The sequence below is a fragment of the Eucyclogobius newberryi genome, unplaced genomic scaffold (assembly GCF_026437365.1).
Source record: "Eucyclogobius newberryi isolate DKJ021-1_F unplaced genomic scaffold, fEucNew1.0.hap1 SCAF_182, whole genome shotgun sequence".
NCBI lineage: Eukaryota > Metazoa > Chordata > Actinopteri > Gobiiformes > Gobiidae > Eucyclogobius > Eucyclogobius newberryi.
Genome location: NW_027315815.1, coordinates 24,691 through 37,033, shown reverse-complemented (window position 1 = coordinate 37,033; position 12,343 = coordinate 24,691). Strand labels below are relative to the sequence as shown.

Here is a 12,343-nt window from a genome sequence, read left to right as displayed (position 1 = left end):
CCCCACTCTCCCCAGATTCTGCCCGGGGAAGGGCCACTCTGGCTGGGCATGGCCTCCACTGAGCACCCCCTGGAGCCCCCGGAGCACCTCCAGAGCCACCCCCCACTCTCCCCAGACTCTGCCCGGGGAAGGGCCACTCTGGCTGGGCATGGCCTCCGCCGAGCACCCCCTGGAAACCCTGGAGCCCCTCCAGAGCCACCCCCCACTCCTTCAGACTCACCCCGGGGAAGGGCCACTCTGGCTGGGCATGGCCCCCACTGAGCACCCCCTGGAACCCCTGGAGCCCCCGGAGCACCTCCAGAGCCACCCCCCACTCTCCCCAGATTCTGCCCGGGGAAGGGCCACTCTGGCTGGGCATGGCCTCCGCCGAGCACCCCCTGGAACCCCTGGAGCCCCTCCAGAGCCACCCCCCACTCCTCCAGACTCACCCCGGGGAAGGGCCACTCTGGCTGGGCATGGCCTCCGCCGAGCACCCCCTGGAACCCCTGGAGCCCCTCCAGAGCCACCCCCCACTCCTCCAGACTCACCCAGGGGAAGGGCCACTCTGGCTGGGCATGGCCTCCGCCGAGCACCCCCTGGAACCCCTGGAGCCCCTCCAGAGCCACCCCGCATTCCCCCAAACTCAGTCTGGGGACGGGCCACTCGGGCTGGGCATGGCCTCCGCCGAGCACCCCCCTGGAACCCCTGGAGCCCCTCCAGAGCCACCCCGCATTCCCCCAAACTCAGTCTGGGGACGGGCCACTCGGGCTGGGCATGGCCTCCGCCGAGCACCCCCTGGAACCCCTGGAGCCCCTCCAGAGCCACCCCCCACTCCTCCAGACTCACCCCGGGGAAGGGCCACTCTGGCTGGGCATGGCCCCCACTGAGCACCCCCTGGAACCCTTGGAGCCCCCGGAGCACCTCCAGAGCCACCCCCCACTCTCCCCAGATTCTGCCCGGGGAAGGGCCACTCTGGCTGGGCATGGCCTCCGCCGAGCACCCCCTGGAACCCCTGGAGCCCCTCCAGAGCCACCCCGCATTCCCCCAAACTCAGTCTGGGGACGGGCCACTCTTCCCCGGGTTGCAGGCTCTGGGACTCCGGGGATGACCACCGGGGACCAGGCCCTCCCTTCGAACCCGGGGACCCACACTTAAGCACCCCCACACGGGCTACACACCCTTGGTTCAGCCCCCTGGAGGTCCGTGCCCTTGGTACTATACCATGGAAGTCCGTGCCCTTGGTACTCTGACTGGAGTACCAAGGGAACGGCCCAGCACTCACCACAGAGGCTCGCGCCGGCCCCGGCCCACCTTTCGTCCCCGGGTACCCACACTTAAGCACCCCCACACGAGCTACACACCCTTGGTGCAGCCCCCTGGAAGTCCGTGCCCTTGGTACTCTGAGCCACTTTAAAAGATAAAAAGCACCAGGACCCCAAGGCCCTGGCTCCCCTGTCCCCTACACCACACTTGGAGGCAGGGCCCTTGCCCTCCACTGGCTGCCCCCGCGCCCAATGTACTCCATAACCGAAGAAGAGAGGGGGGACCCGGAGGCCGGCCTACTAGGGTAACAGGTTTAATTTAGAGCCGGGGCTCTGGACCACAAATGCCTACAACCCCGCAGTGCGCAGGAGCCTTCGAAGCTGGATGAAACCAGAACGGGGCCCTACGATGGCGGTGACCAGCCACAGTTGATAGCAAAGTGAGCCCTGGACAGGCGCTGCATTTGACAAACTCAGAGACGAGGAAGGGACCGGAGTCGGACCAAATATATCATCTGGCGCTGTGTCCAGCGTGAGGGTGAGCCAGCGCAAATCAGGACCACAAATGCCTACAACCCCGCAGTGCGCAGGAGCCTTCGAAGCTGGATGAAACCAGAACGGGGCCCTACGATGGCGGTGACCAGCCACAGTTGATAGCAAAGTGAGCCCTGGACAGGCGCTGCATTTGACAAACTCAGAGACGAGGAAGGGACCGGAGTCGGACCAAATATATCATCTGGCGCTGTGTCCAGCGTGAGGGTGAGCCAGCGCAAATCAGGACCACAAATGCCTACAACCCCGCAGTGCGCAGGAGCCTTCGAAGCTGGATGAAACTAGAACGGGGCCCTACGATGGCGGTGACCAGCCACAGTTGATAGCAAAGTGAGCCCTGGACAGGCGCTGCATTTGACAAACTCAGAGACGAGGAAGGGACCGGAGTCGGACCAAAAGTATGCGCCGGCCCTGCCCCCCGCCCCGCGCAGAGCCATCGGACACGTTGAGGCTGAAGGGGACTGGCGCAGAGCCCTTGGGCCCAGGGGCAAAGCGCAGCCATCATCCTTCAAGCCGCGCCTCCTGCTGCGCGGGGGTGAGTGACAATGGGCCCGGACTGTGTTCCCACCGGACGCGTTGAGGCTGAAGGGGACTGGCTCAGAGCACCTGGCACAGGGGCTAAGCACAGCCATCATCCTTCAAGCCGCGCGTCCTTCAGTGCGGGGGTGAGTGACGGTCCCATCTCCGGAGACAAGGGGCCAGGCGCGGGGGAAGCCAGTCAGACTGACGCCCCGCGCCTGGTGGGACCTCTGTCTCGGCCTCGCTTCCAACGTGTCCGGCGTGAGGTTAGCCGGAGCAAACCACAGCCGCAAAATGTAAACAAAACCGCAGTGCGCAGGAGCCTTCGAAGCTGGATAAAACCAGAATGGGGCCCTACGATGGCGGGTCAAGTGTGCCCGTCGACCAAGCTCCTTGTCTGGTATACATAGAACCATGATTTGTACCATTTTCATGGTTGATTCATGCTCACGCGAGTTCGAGACCGGCTGGGTGCACTTTTATCCATGAGGCACTGCACTGCCTCCGGCAGCCGAGTTCGGGGCCCGGTGAGGGCTCCAGGCTCCAGGGGCTCCGACCCGGAGCCTCCGACCCGCAGAAGGTGCTCCCTGGCCGGGCAAAGTCTGGCCGTGTGCGGGGTGGATGGCCCTGGGTCTGGGCGAAGCTAAGATCACGGAGCGGGTCACCTCCGCGTACAGCCCGTGGTCAGCGTGACACTGTGCTCTGCCCCGAGCAATCAGAGCAAACAGCAAGCTTCTGGAAGTGCCCGCGAGTCTGGTAAAATCAAGCCGAAAATAGACCCTCTCATGCCCGGTCTGAGCGGCGCTTAGAGCGCGGAGGAGCGCGGAGCGCGGGGCTCCATTCAGAGGCTCCGTGATCCGCCTTACAACCAGCTCTCACCTCCACGTACAGCCCGTGGTCAGCGTGACACTGTGCTCTGCCCCGAGCAATCAGAGCAAACAGCAAGCTTCTGGAAGTGCCCGCGAGTCTGGTAAAATCAAGCCGAAAATAGACCCTCTCATGCCCGGTCTGAGCGGCGCTTAGAGCGCGGAGGAGCGCGGAGCGCGGGGCTCCATTCAGAGGCTCCGTGATCCGACGCTCACCTCCGCACCTCCGAACCATGACTTGAGATTACGGCTGTGAAGGAGCCTTGGAAGCTGGATAAAACCAGAACGGGGCCCATCGATCGCGGTTCTCGTGTGTCCGTCAAACGAGCTCCTCCCCCGGTAGCCGCACAACCAGGAAATGTACCTGTTTCGATTGCGAAAAACGTCATTCTCAAAAACCGCCCGCCCGTCCCTCCCAGCATTACCATTTTGCACATCCCGCGTGAGAGCAGCGTAGGAATTTCTCGGGAGCAGCGTGATTTAGCCCGGGACTCTTGAGCTGAACGCTTATTTCCACGAGCCCAAAAAATGACTAAGTCCAACGGTATATAGTGTACTATTGCCGAAAAACGACAGAGTCGCTCGGGTATAGTGTACTATTGCCGAAAAATGACAGAGTCTTTTCAGGTATAGTGTACTATTTCGGTTTTTACTCTAAGTCCCTCAGGGGCATATGGTGCTATACTATGATGGTCAGATCACCTCCAGGCCCCAGGGGAGTGCTTTTCTGGGGGCAAACAGTGCACTGATGATGGGGGATTATTTCATTTTGCTCATTTTGGTGTTTTTTCACATTTTAACCCATTTTCACCCCTTTTGCTCACAACTTCATACTACGGCCCGGAAAAACGACAGAGTCCCTCGGGTATAGTGTACTATTGCCGAAAAACGACAGAGTCTTTTCAGGCATAGTGTACTATTTCGGTTTTTACTCTAAGTCCCTCAGGGGCATATGGTGCTATACTCTGATGGTCAGATCACCTCCAGGCCCCAGGGGAGTGCTTTTCTGGGGGCAAACAGTGCACTGATGATGGGGGATTATTTCATTTTGCTCATTTTGGTGTTTTTTCACATTTTAACCCATTTTCACCCCTTTTGCTCACAACTTCATACTACGGCCCGGAAAAACGACAGAGTCCCTCGGGTATAGTGTACTATTGCCGAAAAACGACAGAGTCCCTCGGGTATAGTGTACTATTGCCGAAAAACGACAGAGTCCCTCGGGTATAGTGTACTATTGCCGAAAAACGACAGAGTCCCTCGGGTATAGTGTACTATTGCCGAAAAACGACAGAGTCCCTCGGGTATAGTGTACTATTGCCGAAAAACGACAGAGTCCCTCGGGTATAGTGTACTATTGCCGAAAAACGACAGAGTCCCTCGGGTATAGTGTACTATTGGCTGGAAGCTCGTTTTTTTTTCTAAGTCCAGCAGGGGTATATGGTACTATATTCTGGTGGTCAGATCACCTCCAGGCCCCAGGGGAGTGCTTTTCTGGGGGCAAACTGTGCACTGATGATGGGGGATTATTTCATTTTGCTCATTTTGGTGTTTTTTCACATTTTAACCCATTTTCACCCCTTTTGCTCACATCTTCAAACTCGGGCCCTGATTACAAGTTCTGACCAAATGATGACAAACACGGTATTTATTATGTATTTTTTTTCATTTTTTTTATTTTTCCAACTTATACATCCATCATTGGTGCCAGGCAGGTTGTGGAGAAAGCAGTGAAGAAAGGAGAGAGCCATCACAGAAAAGATGTCCATCCAGGGTCAAGGTACCCTGCACTTTTACATATCCAAATGACAGCATTTAAAGTTTTTTAGCGTATGGTATCTCTCGTTGCATGGAACCGCACAGAGGCCAACGCCACACAGACGGCACCTGTACTTTGTTTGCCGCCTGCCTTTGGTACGAGAGCGGTCAGAGCACACGGCGCAGTCTGGACGTCCCTCTGCTTGACAAAGCCAATGACGCTCTGTGAGTCTCTGTGGCATTTCACCCTCCGGTCTTGAGCGCCTTTCTTGTTTTTTGGAGTGATCAGCCAGTAATGCATCAATAATGTTCTGAATGTAAACCTTTAAAGGTTTGTGTGGGCCTGGAGTGGATTTGGTGTATATGATGTGTGAGTTGACAATACTTATGCTTATAATGGCATTGAATATGCGATGATACCATTTCCGGGACCTGTGTGGAAAGAGGTATGTCTTCATCCTCTGGTCAGCAGTGTCCACTCCACCCATGTAGGCGTTGTACTGGTCGACACATACAGGTCTTTTGATGTCACGGAAGCCAGTGTCATCTGTCTTGGATCGGATCCTCCTCTGAACACAATCATTTCCATGGACTGTGGACAACATGGTGAGACGTTTAGTATCGTGCCAAGCACAAGCCAGGAGTTTTCCCTTTCTGCAAAAAACTGGGTCATCTCCTTTTTTCAGCTGTAAGACACTTTTACCAAGGCATTTTGGCATCCCCAACCTGGTAATCCTTACCGTCCCACACAGTCCAGTTTCCAAATCTGCTAATTCATTTGCAATTACAGGCGAGGTATAGTAACTGTCCATGTAAATCTCGTGTCCTTTGCCCGTAAAGGGAGAAACCAACTCACGGACAACTGCGTGTGTTGCACTGATGTTGCTTGCATTATTTTTGTACTGTCCAGTGTGCATTGACCAGCGCAAAACATACCCTGAACAGCTTTCACTCAGGGCATACACTCTATAGCCATATTTGTCAGGTTTATTCGGAGAGTAACATTTTAGTGAAGATCTCCCCTTGAAAGCTATTGTCATTTCATCTAAAGAAAGCTCCTTGATTGGACTGTAAACTGCTGCAAATTTGGGAATAATCAAATCTATTATTGGGCGGACTTTGAACAGTTTATCGTGCCCGGGCTCGCCTGTTCTCACATAATCATTATTGTTGACAAAATGAAAGAACGAAAGAATGATTTCAAATCTGTTTCTTGACATTACATTTCCAAATCCAGGCGTTTGTGTAAGCCAAAATGTTCCCCAGTAATCCTCGATTTCAGGTTTCTCAACAAGGCCCATGGAGAGATGCAAAGCGAAGAAAGCTTTCATTTCGGTGACTGATACATCATACCACTCAAGAAATCTTGAATGTGGCTTCAGAATCATAGGTGCCATACACTGATGTGCATATCTATTTGTCTCATCAGTAATGAAAGTCCAAAACTGATCGGTCAGAAAGAGTGACAGAATATCAAATGGATTAGCATCCGTCAGATCCATCTCTCCTGTGTAGCCAACTGGGTCTTCAAAAGGTTTGATCCATGCCTCAAATACCTCGACCTCTCTCAGCATGTCCCAGCTCTCATCCACCGGGCAAGTTTTACTGCAGCCACTGGTTCCACTGGTTCCTCACCTCCGTCTGTCCTTTGCACCTGTCCGTTGTTTCGAAGTCCCTTCATCTCCACTTGGAAATCCATCGTCACTCTCGGGGAGATAATACCCTTCAGAGTCAGAATCTGCTGTAAATTGCATGCCACGTGAACTTCCTCCAGCCATTTTTTTCCTTACCGGATCTGCCCTGGATCATACCTGGCTAATAAAGGGAAGTTGCACCGAACCGACCAATGACTGAAGTGATTCATTTTCTACTATTATTTCATTAATTTCCTTGTACGGTAAAGTTGCATTTCTGCGACTTTGGCGCTTAAAGGGTTAACTAAACAGGCCCTTTGACCAAGGAAGCCCCAGCGCCGTAATGATTTCCTGGTTTCCATACATAATTATACAACATAATCCATACAACAGTGGTTACTTCTGGGATTGTATCTCTTGCTTGCTCTGGCAAGGTGAGCAGTCGTCCCTGGGTGGGCTCAAACCACCAACCTTTCGCCTATCAGCAGAACGCGCTAGCCGATTGCGCCACAGAGGCGAGAATCTTAACATACCCATGAAAGGGTTACCCCTCTAATTGCAATTAGAAATGAAGAAAAACTCTGGATTCAGAGCGCTAACCGCTATACCGTTGAACCACACCTTTCTACAGGATGTCCTGTTTTGAAAATAAGTATGACATTTGATCATTGGGCTATATCAAAGAGAGCAGCATTGAAGTAGGCAAACTTCTGCTTCATGGTTTCATTGTGTGGTGGTCATCACATCTGCCCTACACGCAGAAGGTCTTGGGTACAACATTCAGCAAAACCAAACATGTTACCAAACATGTTCATGCTAACAATGTTCCAACGAAAGCATGCTGTTTATGTTTTATAGATCCTTTCCAGGCCATTTATGTCCTGATCTCGCAAAATATCCAATAGACCCAGCATTCCTACTCATTGTATTTTTGAGCAAAGACTAACATTCAGGTACACATGCCGAAACCCGGGATTGAACCAGGAATAACGTAGCGAGAAAATGAACTAGTTCTGTGTGTCCTTTTTTCTTTTCTTTTGATTAAACATAAAACAATACAGGACACGACCAGGGAGCAAAAATCGTAATTAAAAGAACTTAATAGTTACATAAAACATAACATAACATAAAATAAAATAAAAACAAAATCACATTTAAATGAAAATAAGGGTCCTACTTGGTCCAAGTCAATCAAATTAGTGCTTATCCAAATTAAGCCTGGATGTCACTGTTTTCCATTCATCCAATGTCTAATGTCTGTTACTATGTCAGTCAAGTCTTTGATCGTTGGCGTGGTTGGTGTCGAGCATTTCTTTGTGATGGCCTTTTTCTCTACAGCCAAAAGTATGTTCCAAGGGTATCCATTTATTGTGTCCATGGCAGGAGTGTTGAGGCCCAAGTACATAGTTTTAAATTTGAGTGGGATGGCAAAGTCAAAAACAGTCTGCAGTGCCCTGTGAATTTCAGTCCATTATTTTTGAGCAACAGCACAGCCCCAAAACACCTGATAGTGGTTTGCCTGCTGGGTTCTCCAGCAGTTAGCATTTCCTTGTGAATAATGGGCACTTTGACATGGTGTGGTGAAAAAAACATATTTTTCCCCTTCAGGCATGTGATTTTGTGGTCTTCCTCAGGGCTGTTCCTACATTTCCACACTCTTGGTCAGACAAAACCAGGTTAACTTCTCGTTCCCATTGGTTTAGAATATACTTAGCAGAACGTTGTCCAGATTACCAATGCATTGAGATCATTTAGAAATGATTCCCCTCGCAAGTTCTGATTGATTGGTTTCAACAAAGATTACTGTCAGAGGATTATAGTGGTCATTTCTTTGTTTCATTTCTTGCTTATAATAAGTCCTATAAAAGTCCTGTCTCTCCAAGTCAAAGGATTCCTTCAACACATCAATGCTTTTCATTTGATTTTCTTTTGCAATGCAGTGAAACGTTTAAGCCTTTTGTAATCCAGGCGTTGAATCATAAGCTTGGTCATAAGAAAACCAGCTCCAGATTTTAACAGCTTTGTTTAGTTTGTATGCTTTGGTTGGCTCCTTTCAGGGGGTAAGCACAGATTTTACCCAAAGATTCTTCTTGTTTCTGCACTTTTTCAAAAGAGTAGCGCTGCTCTCGGGGCACTCAAGGTTCCACCGAGATTTGAACTCGGATCGCTGGATTCAGGGTCCACAGTGCTAACCATTACACCATGGAACCGCAGACTCCTCCTTGGAATGATAACGGTCATGCAAATCTACAAGTCTTTACGTCAATCATCCCTTGCCAAAAAAAGAGAAACAAGGAGTGAAAACAGTGCAAATAATCTTGATGTGCAGCAATACTTTTCCCTCTCTTAATGCAAAGTGTAGCAGCAGTAAACTTGAGGGAGAAAGGTATGGGTTTGAGGGCTCTTCTTGTGGGCTTTTCTGTCCTTGTAAATATTTTTCATAGACAAAAGAGTAGGCATTTCCTGTTTACTAAACAGGCCCTTTCACCAAGGAAGCCGCAGCGCCATAACGATTTCCTGGTTTCCTTACATAACTACATACAGTGGTTACTTCTGGGATTGTATTTCTTGCTTGCTCTGGCAAGGTGAGCAGTCGTCCCTGGGTGGGCTCGAACCACCATCCTTTCGGTTAACAGCCAAACGAGCTAGCCGATTGCGCCACAGAGACGAGAATCCAGGTTTATCCATAAAAGACTTGTGGCTCTAATTGCAATAAGAAATGAAGAAAAACTCTGGATTCAGAGCGCTAACGGCTATACCGTTGAACCACACCTTTCTACAGGATGTCCTGTTTTGAAAATAAGTATGACATTTGATCATTGGGCTATATCAAAGAGAGCAGCATTGAAGTAGGCAAACTTCTGCTTCATGGTTTCATTGTGTGGTGGTCATCACATCTGCCCTACACGCAGAAGGTCTTGGGTACAACATTCAGCAAAACCAAACATGTTCCCAAACATGTTCATGCTAACAATGTTCCAACGAAAGCTTGCTGTTTATGTTTTATAGATCCTTTCCAGGCCATTTATGTCCTGATCTCGCAAAATATCCAATAGACCCAGCATTCCTATTCATTGTATTTTTGAGCAAAGACTAACATTCAGGTACACATGCCGAACCCAGGATTGAACCAGGAATAACGTAGCGAGAAAATGAACTAGTTCTGTGTGTCCTTTTTTCTTTTCTTTTGATTAAACATAAAACAATACAGGACACGACCAGGGAGCAAAAATCGTAATTAAAGAACTTAATAGTTACATAAAACATAACATAACATAAAATAAAAACAAAATCACATTTAAATGAAAATAAGGGTCCTACTTGGTCCAAGTCAATCAAATTAGTGCTTATCCAAGTTAAGCCTGAATGTCACTGTTTTCCATTCATCCAATGTCTAATGTCTGTTACTATGTCAGTCAAGTCTTTGATCGTTGGCGTGGTTGGTGTCGAGCATTTCTTTGTGATGGCCTTTTTCTCTACAGCCAAAAGTATGTTCCAAGGGTATCCATTTATTGTGTCCATGGCAGGAGTGTTGAGGCCCAAGTACATAGTTTTAAATTTGAGTGGGATGGAAAAGTCAAAAACAGTCTGCAGTGCCCTGTGAATTTCAGTCCATTATTTTTTAGCAACAGCACAGCCCCAACACACCTGATAGTGGTTTGCCTGCTGGGTTCTCCAGCAGTTAGCATTTCCTTGTGAATAATGGGCACTTTGACATGGTGTGGTGGAAAAAAAAATATTTTTCCCCTTCAGGCATGTGATTTTGTGGTCTTCCTCAGGGCTGTTCCTACATTTCCACACTCTTGGTCAGACAAAACCAGGTTAACTTCTCGTTCCCATTGGTTTAGAATATACTTAGCAGAACGTTGTCCAGATTACCAATGCATTGAGATCATTTAGAAATGATTCCCCTTGCAAGTTCTGATTGATTGGTTTCAACAAAGATTACTGTCAGAGGATTATAGTGGTCGTTTCTTTGTTTCATTTCTTGCTTATAATAAGTCCTATAAAAGTCCTGTCTCTCCAAGTCAAAGGATTCCTTCAACACATCAATGCTTTTCATTTGAGTTTCTTTTGCAATGCGGTGAAACGTTTACGCCTTTTGTAATCCAGGCGTTGAATCATAAGCTTGGTCATAAGAAAACCAGCTCCAGATTTTAACAGCTTTGTTTAGTTTGTATGCTTTGGTTGGCTCCTTTCAGGGGGTAATCACAGATTTTACCCAAAGATTCTTCTTGTTTCTGCACTTTTTCAAAAGAGTAGCGCTGCTCTCTGGGCACTCAAGGTTCCACTGAGATTTGAACTCGGATCGCTGGATTCAAAGTCAAGAGTGCTAACCATTACACCATGGAACCGCAGACTCCTCCTTGGAAGGATAACGGTCATCCAAAGCTACAAGTCTTACATCAATCATCCCTTGCCAAAAAAATGAGAAACAAGGAGTGCAAACAGTGCAAACAATCTTGATGTGCAGCAATACTTTTCCCTCTCTTAATGCAAAGTGTAGCAGCAGTAAACTTGAGGGAGAAAGGTATGGGTTTGAGGGCTCTTCTTGTGGGCTTTACTCTCCTTGTAAATATTTTTCATAGACAAAAGAGTAGGCATTTCCTGTTTAATAAACAGGCCCTTTGACCAAGGAAGCCGCAGCGCCATAACGATTTCCTGGTTTCCTTACATAATTACATACAGTGGTTACTTCTGGGATGTATTTCTTGCTTGCTCTGGCAAGGTGAGCAGTCGTCCCTGGATGGGCTCGAACCACCAACCTTTCGGTTAACAGCCGAACGCGCTAGCCGATTGCGCCACAGAGACGAGAATCTAGGCATGTCCATAAAAGACTTGTGCATCTAATTGCAATAAGAAATGAAGAAAAACTCTGGATTCAGAGCGCTAACGGCTATACCGTTGAACCACACCTTTCTACCGGATGTCCTGTTTTGAAAATAAGTATGACATTTGATCATTGGGCTATATCAAAGAGAGCAGCATTGAAGTAGGCAAACTTCTGCTTCATGGTTTCATTGTGTGGTGGTCATCACATCTGCCCTACACGCAGAAGGTCTTGGGTACAACATTCAGCGAAACCAAACATGTTACCAAACATGTTCATGCTAACAATGTTCCAATGAAAGCATGCTGTTTATGTTTTATAGATCCTTTCCAGGCCATTTATGTCCTGATCTCGCAAAATATCCAATAGACCCAGCATTCCTATTCATTGTATTTTTGAGCAAAGACTAACATTCAGGTACACCTGCCGAAACCCGGGATTGAACCAGGGACCTTTAGATATTCAGTCTAACGCTCTCCCAACTGAGCTATTTCGGCTACTTTATCGAATAAATTAGGCAAGGGAGGGAAACGTGTGGCATAACGTAGCGAGAAAATGAACTATTTCTGTGTGTCCTTTTTTCTTTTCTTTCGATTAAACACTCTACACTCTTGGTCAGACAAAACCAGGTTCACTTCTCGTACCCATTGGTTTATCTTCTTTACCATGAAATCAACTCTTACCTTCTCAAAGCCTTCCCATATGGTCTAGCGGTTAGGATTCCTGACTCTCATCCAGGGGCCAGCCGTGGATAGTGGGCATAGAGCGCCAGCCAATCAGAATGAGCCTGTGTGCCATGTGCCACTGTGATGAAGGCCAACCAATCAGAATGCAGAGATTCGTGTTCGTTCACAAATTCATCTCAAGAAACCAGAGTTCAATTCCTGCTGTGCCCAGAAGAAGAGGAACGTTTCAAAGGATCAAAACTTTAAATGTACAAAG

At 48.9% G+C, this 12,343-nt stretch overlaps 2 non-coding genes across 2 annotated transcripts; both read right to left on the bottom strand.

Moving 5' to 3' along the window:
• Positions 1–8,708: 8,708 nt before the first annotated feature.
• Positions 8,709–8,780, bottom strand: trnaq-cug (transfer RNA glutamine (anticodon CUG)). The gene has a single exon. It is a non-coding gene; the product is annotated as a tRNA-Gln (tRNA).
• Positions 8,781–11,825: 3,045 nt separating this feature from the next.
• Positions 11,826–11,898, bottom strand: trnaf-gaa (transfer RNA phenylalanine (anticodon GAA)). The gene has a single exon. It is a non-coding gene; the product is annotated as a tRNA-Phe (tRNA).
• Between the last annotated feature and the right edge of the window lie 445 nt (positions 11,899–12,343).